Below are 14,904 nucleotides of genomic sequence, written 5' to 3'. Positions count from 1 at the left end.
GCGCGGCGGCGGCTTCCACGTCGGGCTTGAGCGCCGCGGGCGTTGGCGGCGGCGGCCGGGCGGGAGGGAGGGACTTGACTTTGAAGGGGAAGCGGGAGGTCTGCGCGCTCAGCCCCTCTCCCTGCCGCCCCTCCCGCGGCCGAGCTTGCGCGAGGTGCCCGGCAGGCGGCGCTGCTGCTCCGGCGGAGCGGCCGGGTCCCCGACTGTCCGAGGACTGGAGAGCCGGAACCAGCGAGGCGGAGGGCGGGGAGCGGCGGGGAGCGGCGGGGGCAGCCGACGGAGGCGCCGCAGGAGCGGCCCCAGGGAGAGCCCGCGGCCCTCGGCTGCTTCTCCCTCTTCCCCGCCAAGGGCGAAGGGCTGGGGTCCACGGCAGGAGGTGTCGCCTGGCCCAGCGGGTGCGAACAAGCCCACCCCTTTGCGCCTCTCCCGGCCGCGCTCTGGCACTTCCGACCTCAGCCGCCTCCCTCCATCGCCAACAGGCGCGGCCTGCCCTGAGGAGAGGCCACGTCCCCCGGAGCCGGGGGCCCGGTGGGTGCCCGCCGCCCTCGCGCCTCGTGTCGCCGACAGACATCTCCCTAACCTGCCCCTCACCAGACTCCAGGTGTCGTCCAGCTGAAACGATTAGTGGCGGTTTGAGGGCTGATCCCCAGCCTGGGCCCGCTTTGCGGGTGGGGGAGGGGAGAGGGCGGAATCACTCTTAATCTCGCCTCACGGCTAAATAATTTACTCAAGGTTTTCTCTTCCTGCCAATTCCCTTCCCTGCACCCCTGCCCTTGGCTTCCTGCTTTGTGAAGCCCCAGGGAGAGAAGGGCCAAGTCTTAATAAAAGTTAATATTAATAGTGGTGGAGGCGCCGGTAGGTGCTTCTCCACACCTCATCTCCCCCTCTCGCCCGCCCCCCCCGTCCTCCTCCAAGCCCGGCCCCCTCCTCTGGGTTTCCTTTGAATATTGGAGATGGGCCTTGCGCTTGGAGGGACCATTTCGGAAATCAGGGCGCTGGAGTGAGAAGCCTCGGTCCACGTGTTCTGTAAACCACATCCTCCTGCAGTTGCCGTGAGCGCGGAAGGTGGCAAAGGTCGGGCGTGCACACGGTGCGCGGGTGCCGCTGCAGAGCACGGGGTCAGATAAGCGCGCAGGGGGAGTCGGCAGGTTGGACAGGAAAGATACCCGCAGGAGGGGGACGGGCTGAGCAAACTCGCGGGGGGGGGGTTGTGTTGGGGGGAGGGGCACAAAAGTCAAAAAAGCAACAAACCAATACTGTAAAAAGAATACCTAGTAACGCCAGGGACCTGTTGCCAAGGACCTGTTTCCCTAACGCGGGGGCAAAGGACTCAAAGAGGTTGTCCTTCCCATAGCAAAGCCTAGTCTGGTTTAAGTTTTTATGAACGCACGTTGAGGCCTTCCACGGAACAATTCCTTCCAACAAGTTTGAACAATGCAGAGGGGTGGAAAAAGTTAAAACTTTGCCCCTTCTTTCAGTCCCATCCCTCTGGGGTACCAGTGTTAACACCCCGGTCCATATCATCCCAAGAATTTTTTGTGCTTAGACAAATGTGTAGCACTTATCTTGTTTTTTCCTTTTGTCTCTCCTTAAAAAAGAATGAAGTCATACTTTTCGTTGTGACTTGCTTTTATCAGTTAATAATATATCATGGCCATTTCCCCAGGTCATTCCATATAAACCCAACTGACTTTTTAATGGCCACTGCATTTTATAAATTTGGGTATACCAGAATTTTATTCATTTACTCAACAATTTCTTTGAATGTTTATTATGTTCTAGGTGCTGGGAAAACAGCATTAAGATCACAGATAAAAATCCTTGTTCTTGGGAAGCTTACATTTTAGTGGGTAGAGACCGAAAAGAAACACATTTATTCAACTGCTTTTCTACTACTGATGGATTTTCACGTTGCTGTCAGCATTTTGCTATCATAAGTGGTCCAAAGGTAAGCATCGTTTTACATATATCCTTTTGTATCTTTGTATTTTTAAAGGATAGATAACTCAAATAGGAAATCCTAGGTCAAAGAAAATGCTCAATTTTAAAACTTTTTTTCACCTTTAAACTTTAATAAATATAGGCATTGCTTTCCAAAAAGGTTTAGCAATTCACAGTACCGCACAGGTGCCTATAAATGAGTTCCCTTTTCTCCATGGCCTCTTTGCACTAGAGGTTATTGCTTAAATTTTTGTTAATCTGATGGACAGAAAATGGTAACTAACTTAATTTTATGTTCCATGGTTTACTAAGCAGGTTGAGCATATTTTCATATTTTTTTGGCATTTGCATTTTTTGTGATCTGCTTGAGTCTATTATTTTCTAGGAAACAGAAGGAAAGGAAACAGAGGGTTTACACATCCCAGGCCTTGTGCTTGATTCTTTAACTTATTTCATTTAATCTTTGCAAAAACCAATACCTAACCCTATGAGATAGATTATGACCCATGCCTTTCTGATGTCGAACACCATGCTATTTCAACCATGGTTGAGTCTGCCCTCTGAATGTGGTAGACTTTCTAAGTATAAAAGCAAAGTAAGAATTATAAGGAGAACAGTAGCTGTCAGAACTGTCATCTTCAAAATTTAAAAGCAAATTAAAAATGACAAAAAAGCCTTTGCTACAAAAATTGTCAGAGGATTATTTTCCTTAATATATAAAAAATTCAGTGCAAAATGACAAGACAAATACCAGACTTCTAATGAAATATCATCAAATAACATAACATTTAAAAAAATCCAATACTCAATCTGGTGATGGTATGATAAACAGGCACCTCCTACACTGATGAGGCTGTAAATTAATATATTTTTGAATGGCAATTTGGCAGTATTTTAGAAGTCTTAAAATACACTCATTAAGTTTAGTAATTTCACATCTAGAACTAGTCTAAGGAAATAATCAGAAGTAGGGAGTTGGAAATAAGTGTCTGATATTAATATTTTGGGTAACTAAACTATGGTATACCCATTCAGTTGAATATTACATAACCATTAAAGCTGCTATTTTCAGAGTGTTTAATGATCTGAGGAATACTTATGCCTTTTGTCTCATAAAGAATGTATACAGTATGATGCAAAAGAATATACACGTACAGTATGATCTTTTGCATCTATGTATCTATGTATTTATGTATCTAGGCTGAAAAATGGCCCTCTGAAAGACATCTATAGCCTAATTCCTGGAAGCTGTGACTGTTACCTTGCATGGCAAAAAAACCAAACAAGCCAAAAAAGGGACATCAAAATCAAAACCAAACCAAAACACCAAAAAGCAGAAAAGCAACAATCCCACCCCAACCAGTTGTTACAGATACGATTAAATTAAGGATCTTGAAATGGAGAGATTACCCTGGATTATTCATGTAGGCCCTAAATGCCACCACAAGTGTCTTTATAAGAGAGAGGCAGGGCTTCCCTGGTGGCGCAGTGGTTGAGAGTCCGCCTGCCGATGCGGGGGACACGGGTTCGTGCCCCGGTCTGGGAAGATCCCACATGCCGCGGAGCGGCTGGGCCCGTGAGCCATGGCCGCTGAGCCTGCGCATCCGGAGCCTATGCTCCGTGACGGGAGAGGCCGCAACGGTGAGAGGCCCACGTACCGAAAAAAAAAAATTAATAAATAAATAAAATAAATAAGAGAGAGGCAGAGGTAGATTTCACACACACACACACACACACACACACACACACACACGCGCGAAAGTGATACGAAGGAGCAGTGAGAGATTTGATGTTGGCTGGAGTGATGCAGCCACAAGCCAAGAAATGCCAGCAGCCACCAGAAGCTGGAAGAATCTAGGATGAGATATTCTCCCACAGTCTCCAGTGTGGCTCTGCTCACATACTGAATTCAGCCCAGTTTTGGACTCTGGACTGAAAACTGTGAGAGAATGAATTTATTGTTTTAAGCCAGCAAATTTGTGATAATTGGTTACAGCGCTCACAGGAAACTAATACGGTGGTGTTTCTATTGCTGTATAACAACTCCACACTCAGTGTCATACAACAAGCACGTCGTTATGTCCATGGATTCTGTGGGTCAGGAACCTGGACAGGGTACAATAAGAATGACTTGTGTCCACTCCACAATGTCTGGACCCTCAGGAAGACTTGAGTGGCCAGGGCAGAAATCATCTAGATGCTTCTTTTTTTTTAATTTTAATTTTAAAATTTTATTTATTTTTTTGGCTGCACCGCACAGCTTGTGGGATCTTAGTTCCCCGACCAGAGATTGAACCTGGGCCAAGGCAGTGAAAGCGCCAAGTCCTAGCCACTGGACCGCCGGGGAGTTCCCTAGAGGTTTTTTTATTCACGTATTTGGTGCATAGGCTGAAAGGACCCCAAAGTTGGGATCATTGTGGATTGTTAACCAGAGCCCCTCTTCCGTGTGGCTTGAGCCTGCTCCCAGCATGGAGGCCTCAGGGTTGTCAGACTTTTTACATTGTGGTTCAGAGCTCTGAAAATTTGTGTTCCCAGTGAGCAGGCGGGAAGCTCTATGGCCTATTATGATCTACCTTCAGAAGTCACAGTGTCATTTTTACCACCACTTTTTTTTTTTCCTGCGGTACGCGGGCCTCTCACTCTTGTGGAGCACAGGCTCCGGACGCGCAGGCTCAGCGGCCATGGCTCACGGGCCCAGCAGCTCCACGGCACGTGGGATCTTCCCGGACCGGGGCACGAACCCGTGTCCCCTGCATCGGCAGGCGGACTCTCAACCACTGCACCACCAGGGAAGCCCACCACCACTTTTAATCTATTGATTGAAGCATTTACAAACCCTCTCAGATTCAAGAGGAAGGGAATAAATCCACCCCTCTATGGGAGGAATGTCAAAGAATTTGCAGCCATATTTTAAAGCTGCCACAGTTAGTTCCATGCCCACAAATTATTTACATTCTCCATGTCCAAGTTCTCACCTCCTAAAGTTTTATGTTACTTACTAAGGCATTGGGCTTAGGCTTAGGTGACAGGTCTCCTAATATAAACCAGGTCCAGGTGGATGTCAGGCACCTGACTTAAGCTCTTTGGGTATATGGTCCTGCTTGATCTGTAAACTGATGAATTCAAGAGACAAGTTTTCTGCCACTCCTCCCTCAAATGAACCCAACATACAACAGTAGGATGAGTGTAGGATAACTGCTAAGATACTCCTGTTCCAAAGTGGAGAAAACAGAAATGCATAGCAGTCATTGGTTTATATTAATTTTGAAATCCATCCCAGTATGTGATGTTCGCTTATTGATTAGAACTCTGTTCTGCTCCCTGGGAGGGACTGTCTGGGACTTTCCCCTCCGTCCTGTGGGTCTTTGTTCCCATTCTCTGAATCATCCTCCCTTCCCCCATAAAAAGTAGCCAATGATTGTAATTTTTTTCAGTCTGCCTTCTGCCTAAGTTTGGGCAGCCAAAGGCCTCATTTCATTTTTTTGTTTGTTTTGTTTTTTAAAATATTTATTTATTAGTTTATTTATTTGGCTGTGCCGGGTCTTAGTTGCGGCATGCGGGATCTTCGTTACTGCGTGTGGGACCTTCGTTGTGGCATGCAGGATCTTTTAGTTGTGGCATGTGGAATCTTTAGTTGTGGCATGTGAACTCTTAGTTGCAGCACGCATGTGGGATCTAGTTCCCTGACCAAGGATCAAACCCAGGCCCCTTGCATTGGGAGCACAGAGTCAGCCACTGGATCACCAGGGAAGTCCCTCATTTCAGTTTGTACCACATCTGTTCCTGTCTATTCAAGCTGATACAATTCCCTCAAAATCTCTGTGGATTTCTCATATCGCAATTTATAAAAAACCTGCTCCGTTAGATAAAGTCGCCCACAAACCTCTGAGATTCCTTGTCTGTCTTGAGCCCCCATATGGCTGTCGTGTAGCAACGCCTTTAGATCTTTAGAAGGCCTACTGTTTAACAGAGATTGCTTGTAAGGTTTTCCCTGAAATTCTTAGAAGGCAGAAGAGGTCCAGAATGTGCCATCTCAACATGTGCCACTTTGGCTTGGGCCGTAGGCAGTTGAGCGTCAGCAGATCCAGAGAGAGTTCTCTGTCCTTCTCTTTCCTGCCTAAAAGTAGGGCATAGAATTCCCTTTGTGAAGGTGTCCTCCTTCTCCTGTACCGGGAAGTGGAGAGCGACTTCTCTCACTGGAGGTGGGGAGTCAGCGCTATGATGAGCCTGCACAGACACATCTTTTACTAAAGTGACTGTCAGTGGCCTTCCGTTTGCCTCATATATTTCCTAGCCGCCTCCCACATGTGTCATTTCTCGAAGCCCAAACCTCCTTTCCTTTGTTTACATGGTATACAAGGCCTTGAGTCTAGTTACTTCTTTGAGTTTCACTTCTTTTCTGTGAACTCCCATGCAGGTAAAATATTAATAAAATGTGTGTTCTTTTTCTCCTGTTCACCTGTCTTTTGTCAGTTAAATTGGAAGGCTCCCAGGTACTGAGCCTAAGAGGAAAAACATTTTCCATCCTGACAAGGCCTTTTGTCTAGTCGAGTCTATGAAGCAGCACCTGTACCTTTCTTAGGTGCTAACAGAGGGCTTTAAAGTCATGCCCTTGGCTTCATTTTTATTCTGAAAACACTTTTTTTTCTTTTTTCTTTTTCCTGTGTCCTGGATTTGCTCTTTGCTCAGAGAATCCTTTGCTGGCTACGTTCCAGCTGCATTTCCTCTTAATCCTCACTGATACCTGAATGGTGCATTCTTTCTCTTCACCCTTTCACATCCCCTATAGGCAGCTAGAACAAGTTGGTGGCCCCTTTGATATCCCATCCAGAAACCTCCGCAGCCAGATGACTGAGCTTATTAAGTACATTTCCTATTTTCCCCGGTATCCCAGGTGACAGCGTTGCCAAACGTTCTGCCGATACCTAACATGTATCTCCTTTCCTTCAGCATCCAATAACATTTTCCTCACTTTGTTCAAACCCTCACCATCAGCTTTCCCAATGCCTGCCTGACTTCTCCCTGCCAGCCAGTTCCCAAACAAACACCACATTTTAGGCATTTTGATGGCAACAACCCATTTCCAGGTACCAAATTCTGTCCTGTCATCTATTACTGTGTAGCAAACGACCTCAAACAACAACTATTTCAATATGTTCATGGATTCTCTGGGGCGCAGGAGCTGTCTTTTCTCCACTGCCTGGAGCCTCAGCTGGGCAGTCTTGAATGGCTGGGGGCTTCTTTATTTACATATCTGGCACCTCAATTTGACATGGCTCAGCTGGAACTGTTAACTGGAACCTCTGCATGTGGCTTGGGCCTCCTCACAGCTTGACAGCCTCAAGGTCATCAGACATCTTACGTGGTGGCTCAGGCCTCCAAGAGCATGTGTTCCCAGCAAACAGTGTAGAGGCCACATGGCCTGTCGTGACCCAACCCCATGGAGTGACTTCCTCCATATTATATTGTATTGGTCAAAGCAGCCACAAGCCCATCCGGATTCAAGGAGGGAGGACATATATTCCACTTCTTGATGGGAAGACTGTGAAAATGTGGTCATGCTTTAGAATAGCCACATGCACACACCTGTGTTTATATATATATGTGCACAGACTACAGACTGAAAGGAATCGTACCAAAATATGAGTGATTAAGACCACTGCTGTAGTGTTAGGAGCAATTTTGTTTTTGTTTTTTCCTTTTTCTTAGACTCTTCTGTATTTTTCAGATTTTCTATAATTATATTTATTTTGTAATAAGCAATTATTTTATGTTTTACTTTTTTATTATAACAAATTTCAAGAACATGAAAAAGAAACATAGTATAAGAAACTCCCATCACCCAGTTTTAATAATGATCAACTCATAGCCAATTTTGCTTCATTCACATCTCCCCAATATTCTGAAGAAAATGCAAAATATATAAATGCATCTCTAAATTTTTAGAATATATCTTTAAAAAATATGAATACTTTTATCTTTATCATACCTTAAAAATAGCACTTCTGCACAGCAAAGGAATCCATCAGCAAGATGAAAAGGCAACCTACTGAGTGGGAGGAAAGATTTGCAAATCATGTATCTGATAAGGGGTTAATATCCAAAAAATATAATATACAACTCAATAGCAAAAAACCCCATACAATCTGATTTTTAAAATTAGGCAGAGGATCTGAATACATATTTTTCCAGAGAAGACATGCAGATGGCCAACAGGTACAAGAAAAGATGCTCTACATCATTAATCATTAAGGAAACCCAAACCACGAGATAATCACCTCACACCTGTTAGAATGGCTGTTATCAAGAAGACAAGAAATAACAAGTGTTGTTGAGGGTGTGGAGAAATGGGAACTCCTGTACACTGTTGGTGGGAATGTGAATTGGTGCAGCCACTGTGGAAAACAGTATGGAGGTTCCTCAAAAAATTAAAAATAGAACTACCACATGATCCAGCAATTCCACTTCTGGGTATTTAGCCAAAGAAATAAAAACTACCTTGAGGGCTTCCCTGGTGGCGCAGTGGTTGGGAATCTGCCTGCCAATGCAGGGGACATGGGTTTGAGCCCCGGTCCGGGAAGATCCCACATGCCGCAGAGTGGCTGGGCCTGTGAGCCATGGCCTCTGAGCCTGCGCATCCAGAACCTGTGCTCCACAACGGGAGAGGCCACAGCAGTGAGAGGCCCACATACCACAAAAAAAAAAAAAAAAAAAAAAAAAAAACTACCTTGAAAAGATACATGCACCCCCATGCTCACTGCAGCATTATTTACAATTTCCAAGATACAGGAGCAACCTAAGAGTCCATCAATGGATGAATGAATAAAGAAAATATGGTATATATATAATGGAATATTATTTAGCCATAAAAAGAATGAAATATTGCCATTTGTGACAACATGGCTGGACCTTGAGGCATTATGCTAAGTGAAATAAGTCAGACAGAAAAAGACAAATACTGCATGATCTCTCTTACATGTGGAATCAAAAATAAAAAAGAACAAAAAACAAAACAGAGCTCACAGGTACAGAGAGCAGATTGGTGGTTGCCTGAAGTGGGGGTGGGGTGACAAAATGGGTGAAAGGAGTCAAAAGATACAAATTTCCAGCTATAAACTGAATGTCATGGGGATGTAATGTATAGTGTGCTGATTACAGTTAATAACACTGCATATCTGAAAGTAGCTGGGAGAGTGGATCCTGAAAGATCTCATTACAAGAAAAACATTTTTTATAACTGCGTATGGAGATGGGTGTTAATTAGACTTATTGTGGTGATCATTTTGCAATATATACAAACATTGAATTATCGTGTTGTATACCTGAAGCTGATACAATGTTATTTCAATTATACCTCAATTTTTAAAACAGCAGTTCTTCTTTAATATCATCGAATATCTAGTCTGGGGCTTCCCTGGTGGCGCAGTGGTTGAGAATCTGCCTGCCAATGCAGGGCACATGGGTGCGAGCTCTGGTCCGGGAACATCCCATGTGCCGTGGAGCAGCTAAGCCCGTGCGCCACAACTACTGAGCCTGTGCTCTAGAGCCCGGGAGCCACAACTACTGAGCCCATGTGCCACAACTACTGAAGCCCACGTGCCTAGAGCCCGTGATCCACAACAAGAGAAGCCACCGCAATGAGAAGCCTGCGCACCGCAACGAAGAGTAGCCCCCACTCGCCGCAACTAGAGAAAGCCTGGGCACAGCAATGAAGACCCAATTCAGCCAAAAATAAATAAATACATTTATTAAAAAAAATTAGTCTGTGTTCAAAGTTACAATTGTCTCATAAATGACACAAATGTCCTGTGAATGTTTTTATTTTATAGTTTTGTTTTTTAAAAATGAGGTACAAAAAGGTTCACAAATTATGATCCATTGCTATATCTCTTACGGCTTCATTAATCTATAGTAGAGATTAAGTCTTCAGTCTCTTGGTTTTTTTTAATCTTACAATTTAGTTGTTGAAAAAAACAGGTTTAGGGGACTTCCCTGGTGGTGCAGTGGTTAAGACTCTGTGCTGCCAATGCAGAGAGCCCAGGTTCCATGCCTGGTCAGGGAACTAGATCCCACATACATGCCACAACTAAGAGTTTGTGCGCCGCAACTAAGTAGCCTGCGTGCCACAACTAAAACCTGGCTCAACCAAATAAAAACAAACAAATAAATATAAAAAAAAAGAAAACAGGTTTATTTGTCCCATGGAGAAGTCTGTATTCTGGTTTGTTGATTATATCATCACAGTATATACTCATATTCATAAATATATAAATATATTCTCCCTTTCTGAGATAAATGATAAATGGATGTATACTATACACATAAAGAGTTATTTTGAAAACATGATTGTAACTGTGGCTGAAAGGAGGAATCCAAAGAGGTCTCCTGAAATTTCACCAGAAATTGTATTAAAGAGGACCAGAGCATAGAAGTGGTCAATTAAATGAAAAGTATAAAGAAATCCATGGAGGATGTTGGCATCAGGGGAGGGAAAAGAAAAAAGGAATCAAGTGCATTGGGAAATTATAATCTAACAATGAAAAACCAGGGCTTCCCCGGTGGCCCAGTGGTTGAGAATCCGCCTGCCACCGCAGGGGACACGGGTTCGATCCCTGGTCTGGGAAGATCCCACATGCCGTGGAGCAACTAAGCTCGTGTGCCACAACTACTGAGCCTGTGCTCTAGAGCCCGTGAGCCACAACTACTGAGCCTGCGTGCTGCAACTACCGAAGCCTGTGTGCCTAGAGCCCGTGTTCCACAATGAGAGAAGCCACCGCAATGAGAAGCCCGCACACCGCAACGAAGAGGAGCCCCCGCTCGCCACAACTAGAGAAAGCCCGCGTGCAGCAACGAAGACCCAACACGGCCAAAAATAAATAAATAAATAAACTTTAAAAACATAATAAAAATAAAAATAAAAAAAGAGAGAAAAACCAGTAAGAGGCATGAAGGACAGGATGGGAAGAAGGGAGATGCTAGTTGCCGTGAGCTCACTGATGCCTTCGTTCCTTCCGTGAGTCATGCCCTGTTTACTGAGCACCCGTCCAGCACAGGGCTGTAGTTTGTGTATTATAGCACTCACACAACTATTAGAGGAAAGTCAAAATGGAAGAAGGAAGTATGTGGAAAAGAAACGTGGAAACTCTTTATATAGTTTCCTGGATATTTGTCTGGCTTAGCATGTCCCAGAATTAGGTCAGAGGAATTGGGATGCAGTCGGCTTTCTCAGATGATGGACCTTTGTCGGGGTTGATATGAGAGGTGTGACATCCATGCCTGGCAACCCTCAGAGGCAGAGCCTTCAGTTTTAGGACTTGAAAACTGACATTTGCAGTGAACAAATTTAAGAAATTTTTGCAAACTTTATTAATTTATTTAAAAAATATATCTATTTTTTTCCACCCAAATGTGACACAGTTATTGTGAAAAATACAAACCATCAGAAACATAAATTATTAAAAGTGAAGCCACCCAAACCACTAGTGTCTACTAAATTTTTCTAGATTCATATCATTCTTTTTCTCTACTTGCAAACATAAATTTCTGAACTTCTTGACACAGAATAATTTCTTCCTTGGAAACTAGCTAATGACAGCTAACATTTATTGAAAGAAGCTAAATAATTTGCCTCAGGTCACACAGCCAGTAAATGGTGGACCAAGGATTCAAACCGAGACAGTGCAGCTTTTAGAACACATGCCATAAGGGCTTTCTAGAGAAGTGGTATCCAATAGAAAGAGAATCCAAATCTCATATGCAATGTAAAATTTTTAGTAGCCATATTAAAAAGAAACAGCTGGAATTGATGTTAACATATTTTGTTTAACTCAATATATCCAAATTACTATCATTTTAACATGCAAACAATATGAAAATTAGTAATGAGATATTTAACGCTGTTTCACACGAAATCTAAATTTAACGTGCATTTTGCACCTCCAGCACATATCAGTTTGGATTAGCCAGATTTCAAGTGCTCAGCAGCCGTGTGCAGCCAGTGGCTACTCTACTGGACAATGCGGGCTACGGAGTTTGAGTTGTTCATTCACAGATGTTGACTGTGGGCCCACTATGTGTCATGCATCATGCTTGGTGCGGGGGAATCAGTGGTGAACGAAACACAGGGCTCACACTCTAGGGGAGGAAGCAGAGGAAAAGCAGTAAATAAATAAAGAAGTACACACCACAGGGAAGTCATGTGTTTGCGATCATTGCTATGAAAAAAGGAGAACGAAAGAGAGAGAGGGAGGGGGAGAGAGAGAGTAAAGAAGGAAGGAAGGAAGGGGAAAGGAAGGAAGGAAAAAGGAAGGAAGAACGGAGGGATGGAGGAAGGAAGAGACATGTAAAGGGTTACTAGGGGGCCTACTTTAGGTAGGGTGGCCAGGAGAGATGTTTTTGCAGAGGTGACATTGGAATAGAGACCTCGGTGACAAAAGGAGCAATAACAATGACAACAATAAAAGGCCAGTTTTTGCGGAAGGTGCTGCTGTGAGTGCTTTCCATACACTAACTCTGTAGCTTCACAAAAAACCGGATTAGGCTGGGTCTATTATTATCTCCATTTTCCAGATGAGGAGACCGAAGTGCAAGAGGTGAACTAAATGGCCCAAGTTTACACAGCAACTGGGAAGGAGCCACTGGAGCAGACCCAAGGAGGAAGAGCTGTCCGGGCAGAAGAATTCATGTGAAGCCTTAGGGGGACAGTAGCGGGCTGACCAATGGCCCTAAACATCGCCAGGTCCTAATCCTGGAACCTGTGGATGTTGCCCTGCAGGGCGAAGGTACTTTGCAGGTGGGGAAGTTCATCCTGGCTCATCCGGTGGGCCCAGTGTCATCACGAGAGTGCTTACACGTGGGGGGAAGAGGGAGATTTGGCATCACATACGTGATGCCTGTGGAAGCAGAGGTTGCTGTGTTGGGTGGAAGGGCAGGAACCAAGGAGTGCAGGCCCTGCCGACAGTTTAGACTTTGACCTTAGAAGTGTAAGACGATAAACTTGTGTCGTTCAAAGCCACTAAGTTTGTAGTAATTTGACGGCAGCGATAGGAGCCACCCGTGCGTCTTTTCTCTGTGCTCTTTCTGGCCTCCAGTTCTTCTTCCTGGCTCTTCTCTCTGCAGAGAACTCCCTCCCTTGGTCCCCTCTCTCCAGCTCGCCTTCTTCAAACTCTGCTAAGATTCCCCGGAATCCCCCAGGCTTGGTGTCCCCTTCCTCTGTATTCCTTGAACACTTCGTGTAAATCTGTGTTCCAGCACTAATCACACTGTATTATAATGTGCCCTTTCACTAGTCTGATTCTTGCTTTTGATTTGATGTTGGATTTCTTGAGAGTGGGGATCCTATATTTTGCCTTTTTCTATCCCCAGTAATTGGCGCAGGGTCTGGTAAAACTGTAAGCAGTTCATCCAAGTTTATGGAATAAAAACCAACAATTAAACAGAAAACTGCAATAAGGAATCACACCATACGAAGTCCCATAATAAAGGCGATTCGCTCCACAGTCCTGGGATTCTCCGGCCAGGGTCTAACAGACACAAAAGAGTGGGACTGTGTCTTCCTGTCCCCACACCCTCACACCCCCGGAGCCGTCCCCTTCCCTCCCCAGTCAGTCTGACCTTGACCTGTCTGAGGCATCCTAAGTCCCACAGCTTCCCCAGTGCTGTGCACTCTGACCCTAGCCTATACTGGTTGTTGAGGCTAAGAGCTCAGCCAACGATGAATGAGGTGGAGAAATGTTTAGGGCTTCTGAGAGCTGCCCCAGCTGTAACTTGATACATCTGTTGCACTTTCTGTAGGAAAAGCAACAATTTAGTCAATGTTCTTTTAAATCATGCCCATTTCTTCTAGACATAAAGTAAGGTTCAAGTAAGAAAAAGATTTAAAAATCATCTGTAATCTCTCTACCCACAGTTAATCATTAATAACATTAAAAATAGTATTATTAATGTTAGAATGAGTACATTGCTAATTAATATATAGAATGAAGAAGAACATAAAGTGAAATGTAAAAGAATACCCACTTCCACTCCCCAGAGTTAACTACTATGAATATTTGGTTGTACTTCTGTCTAGCCTTAAAAAATATATATATAAAGCAACTAAAAAAAAAAGCAACAGTATTATAAACAAATAATAAAAATTCCACAAAACCTACTAAGATGAATTCCATTTCTTTAAAAAAAATCTTAGTCTTGTTTTTACAAATGGCTAAACTACTCTAGTGGCAGACGTGCTTGTAATTGTACATGAGCCGTATGGTCTCTCAAACCCTCTCAGATACTCAGTGTACAGGATTAAGGAGGACTATCGCAATATGTGTTTGGTTACCCATCAAATACCTGCGTTTTATAAATGGTGAAAATAGCACAGCTGAAAACGAGCTCTTAACCTGCCTTTACTAGTTACTGGCTGAACTAAGTAAAGAAACCTTGGAGTCTTGAGTTTCTATTTCTGGTCTCTGTTCCTCATCCCTGAGGAACTTACAGCTACATGGCACCATAAGTGACAGCCTGGATAAATAAACAGTACGTGTGAAGTGCTTTTATTTAACCTCCAGAGTTAAATAAAGTTCAAGGTGAAGCCATAGAGTTTACCTGTCAACATGGGCCTAGTTTTGACTATTTTCAAGAATCTGGCCTTTGTGGCTGATTTATTTTCTTTAAACATGCTTTATGTTTCTGGAATCAGCTACAAGGCTGGCCTTGGAAAAGCAACCTCCTTACTTCCAGGAGAAACTGGTTTGCAAAACAGTTTGAAAAGTTAACATCTGAAATGGATTCTGTATTTGTCTATTTACTTTCATAACAGGGCAGAAGATACAGACTCCACAATGAACAACAGTGACAACCTTACAAAAGTCACTCTCGTGTTCCACCCTTGCCAGGGCTCAGTTCTACGCTCAGATTTTGCTCTTGGGAAATTTTTTTTTTTTAACCATATATTTACCGTTTCCTTCCCAGCATCTA

The 14,904-nt window shown here is 44.0% G+C and overlaps 1 long non-coding RNA gene across 1 annotated transcript; it reads left to right on the top strand.

Moving 5' to 3' along the window:
- The first annotated feature begins 217 nt into the window (after nt 1-217).
- On the top strand, nt 218-14,078 carry LOC308605067. Its single transcript, XR_014013596.1, has 3 exons — nt 218-528; nt 1,783-1,948; nt 12,511-14,078. It is a non-coding gene; the product is annotated as an uncharacterized lncRNA (long non-coding RNA).
- Nucleotides 14,079-14,904: the final 826 nt, after the last annotated feature.

The sequence above is a fragment of the Mesoplodon bidens genome, assembly GCF_964165515.1.
Source record: "Mesoplodon bidens genome assembly, chromosome: 17".
Classification (NCBI taxonomy): domain Eukaryota; kingdom Metazoa; phylum Chordata; class Mammalia; order Artiodactyla; family Ziphiidae; genus Mesoplodon; species Mesoplodon bidens.
This window is presented reverse-complemented; position numbering and strand designations above follow the sequence as displayed.